Here is a 3,998-nt window from a genome sequence, read left to right on the forward strand (position 1 = left end):
CTCACAAACAAGGAAAAACTGTGGTAATCAAGGCCAGTGCAAACCTGCTTCAAAGATATGGAACACGTGTGGTACTGTATAGACAGCAAGTGCAAGCTTCCTCCAAAGGCATGGAACAGGCCTATCTGTGTATGTGCGGAGTTCTCCTTCTCGACTACAGAGTCTCCACAGTCGTAAAGTTACTATTAAATAGCAGTTTTGAGAATACTGAAAAAGAGTAAACTTACACACACGTGTATGTTTACCTTTGTGTATTAGGGCCAATGTGTGTCAGTGAATATTTGTCATTTGCACATCACCAAGTAAAGTGTCTTGAACTGTATTTGGCCCTATTAACATCTTTTATCCATCACACTTTAGACTTAGAAAAAAGCATTTCATTTGTACTTTCCTGCTTATTTAAAAATATTTACACAGTTAATGTGTAGGTATTTGAAGTTTGTTGGGTGTAGGAAGAAAGCCTTTTATTTCACACCAGCAAGATTTCCCTGAGGAACACTTTACAAAATCCACACACTTTACAGTAAGAGAAAGAAAAGTAAACACCAGTCTCCGTGATAAGTCAGCAGTTTGTCAGAGGTCTACACTGACATTTGACTTCTGTCTTTTAACACACAATAAATGTCACAAGATAAAAGCAAAATCTAAAGTCATCTTTATTGCTCGTTCAGCTTCTGCACTTTCGCATTGTTATTTAGGTGTCCTCTTGGGGCTCAAGGGGCTGTTGTAGTTCGGCCCTCTCTGACCTCCTGGCCCTAGTGCATTGCACCAGTAGCACCACTCGTAGCTACGCTCTTTATTACAAAACATTTTTGGGGGTATACAAATTGGCATTCAGGGAAAAGCACTGCCCTTCTTCATTAAGGTGAAATTCTTGGACCGGCTCAAGACGAACCAAAGCGAAAGCATTTGCCAAGAATGTTTTCATTATTCAAGAACCGAAGTTGGAGGTTCGAAGACGATCAGATAATGTCGTAGTTCCGACCATAAACTACGCCGACTAGCAATCCAACGGTGTTATTCCCATGACCCACCGAGCAGCTTCCGGTAAACCAAAATCTTTGAGTTCCGGGGGGAGTATGGTTCAAAACTGAAAATTATCGGAATTGATGGAAGGGCACCACCAGGAGTGGGGTATGAGTCTGAATTTGACTCAACAAGGGAAACCTCACCTGGCCTGTACATGGAAAGGTTTGACAGATTTATAGCTCTTTCTCGATTCTGTGGGTGGTGGTACATGGCCGTTCTTAATTGGTGGAGCAATTTGTCTGGTTAATTCCATTAATGAATGAGACTCCTCCATGCTAACTAGCTACGCGACACCAGCGGTCGGCATCCAAATTCTTAGAGGGACAAGTGGCGTTCAGCCACAAAAGATCGAGCAATAACAGGTCTGTGATGCTCTTAGATGTCTGGGCCTGCACGCACGCTACACTGAATTGATCAGCGTGTATCTTATCTACCCTTCACCGATAGGTGCGGTTAACCCGCTGAACCCCGTTCGTGATAGGGATTTGGGATTGCAATTATTTCCCTTGAACAAGGAATTCCCTGTAGGTGTGGGTCATAAGATCGTGTTGATTAAGTCCCAGCCCTTTGTACACACCGACCGTTGCTACTACTGATTGGATAGTTTAGTGAGGTCCTTGGTTGGACTCCCCGGGATCAGCAACAACCCAGGCGGAGCACCAAGAAAACAAGCAAACTTCATTATCTAGGGGATGTAAAAGTCATAACAAGGTTTCCATAGGTGAACCTGCGGAAGGATCATTAATGGCGGAGTGGCTTGAGAGTAACCCTCGGCTGCCTCACAGGGGCAACATGCGCACACACCGTATGTACAGGGCTCTGCCCTGCCCTCGTGAGCCCTGGTCAGCAGAGCGGTCCGCAGCCTACCCAGGGAGGACCCTACTGACCAATGCACGGTGGTCCCGGTCACTGTCCCACCAGGAGGGGCACAGCCGTAGGCCCTCCCTAGATGGAACCCACAATCACCCAGCACGACACAGTGGTGGGGGAAAATGAATGGCAGTTCCTCCCTGGGCTTGGACCACCCCCTGAAAGCCCTGCCACCCCGGGCCCTCTCACACCCGATGTCCGGCCCGACTGGGCTTTGAGTGACCAAGGAGCAGCCCTTCTCGTGCGGCAGAGCAGCCTGGAAGAGAAGGAGCCGGGCCCTGCAAGGGCACCCTGGCTCTTCTCAGTGGGAGGCATGCAGGATGAGGAGCTGCCCTGCTCTTCCTTTACTGTGCTTTTGACCTAGGCAAGGAGGGTGGGCTACCCATCAGCCCGCTGGCATGGCTTGGGGCTACCACCTGAGCCGCAGGGGTCGAGCCCGGTGGTGGATGGCTGACATGCAGGTGGGGCGCCCCTCCCTCATTGCCAGGTACCTGGTTCCTGATCCCGTGTGGCCGGGCTGAGAGTTTGAAGACTTGCACGGTCCCTCCCAGTCCTCTGGGAGGGACCGGTGGAAGTGGGGCTGCCTGCTCCTGCCGCTCCAGGCGTTCCCCTCACCCGTGCCTGTGATGCCTTGAATGGGATGCTGGAATGTCTTGCAGCGTGGGTGGTGGAAGGACGGACGGCATCGCCTTCCTTTCGCCTCTCCTATGACCGCAGGCGGGCAAATGCTTTTGAAAGGTTGCCTGCGATTCTTGTTGGCAGATCGCTCAGCTTGTACGTCGAAGAAGAACGCAGCTAGGTGCGAAAATTAGTGTGAATAACAAGACTCATTGATCATTGACACTTCGAATGCACTCCCGGGTTCCTCCTGGGGCTACGCCTGTCTGAGGGTCGCTCGATAGGCAATCTCCCTGTGGCTTCCCCGGGGATGCGACTGGGGCTGTCGCAGGGTAGCTCTGCTTCCCTTAGTCCTCCCACAAGGTCAGACCCCTCCTATAATCCATGGCAGGATCCATCACCCGGTCCTGTCATGGAGGTATGCCACCAGCGTGCCTAGCTTTGCCTCCTGCCTCGGCGGGTGTTTGGCTGGCCACTGGTCTGCCTGGGGCACCTAGCTGAATGCCGCGTGTAGCTGTCTGTGGTCCAGAAAACACCCTTTTGTTATTTGGTTAAATTATTTCAGTAGTTATCTAGGGACACGGATCCTCTGGGGATCCAACAGTCCTGTGCTAATATCTGAATGGCTGCCAGCATTTCAGCCAGGAAGTGTTGGCAGCCATCTTGGGACTTGGCCTCAGTCAAGTACCAAAAAAACGTAATATCAAAGAAAAGGGGCAGGTTAGGAATGTCCTGACCCCCAAGCCCTGTTGCTTGGGTCCCCTAGGGACCCCGCTAGTAAAAAAAGCATTTTTTGAAATGTTGCTGCGATTTCACAATGGATTTGTGAATTAGTGGTAACATTGGAATAATAAAAACAAAGTACAGTCTCCCATGTTTGATTGTAGTTGAGCCCCCGGGTGGCGAAGTCCCGGTGGCATGCATATTCATAGTGCCCCAGGGACCACCACCTCCCCAGGACTTTAATTATATGTAGGAAGGGGCCACACGGGCACCCCTCCTTTGCCTCAAAGAGCTCTTGGGACCACCCCCTCCCCAGGGCCATATATATATATATACAAAAAAAACCCTGTTTTGTTTACAGTGCATGTAGCTTTTGAATCAGAAGCGACTCGTGAGTGAGGCAAAAAGTGTTCATCAAATCCTGCACCTAAAATGGCAACTGCCAAGCTTGCAATTCACCTTCAACTTGTAAGTCATGTTCTGAAAAGGGCACTTTTTTCCGTGTGTGCTATGGATTTTCCATGTGTCTGCGTACCCTTGACAACTGCTCTGGAATAAACCGCCATTCGGGGCTGGCTGCAAATGGCTGTGAAAAACATATTTCACCATGTAAAATGTGCGAGTCAGAGCTGGCTCAAGATTTTCAATATGGGTAAAAAAATTAAGCTCTCATACAGCACAAAACATGAAAAATAATCACTTTCTGAGTAAGGTTTACCTTTCATGCAAAGCTTAGTATAAATCAGTCCAGCCTTTTC

At 49.3% G+C, this 3,998-nt stretch overlaps 2 pseudogenes; both read left to right on the forward strand.

The window, feature by feature from the left end:
* Positions 1-384: 384 nt before the first annotated feature.
* LOC146817866 (18S ribosomal RNA) lies at positions 385-1,773 on the forward strand (annotated as a pseudogene).
* An 873-nt stretch (positions 1,774-2,646) lies between these two features.
* On the forward strand, positions 2,647-2,793 carry LOC146817867 (5.8S ribosomal RNA; annotated as a pseudogene).
* The last annotated feature ends 1,205 nt before the right edge of the window (positions 2,794-3,998 follow it).

Source organism: Triturus cristatus, chromosome 6, assembly GCF_964204655.1.
Source record: "Triturus cristatus chromosome 6, aTriCri1.1, whole genome shotgun sequence".
Lineage (NCBI taxonomy): Eukaryota > Metazoa > Chordata > Amphibia > Caudata > Salamandridae > Triturus > Triturus cristatus.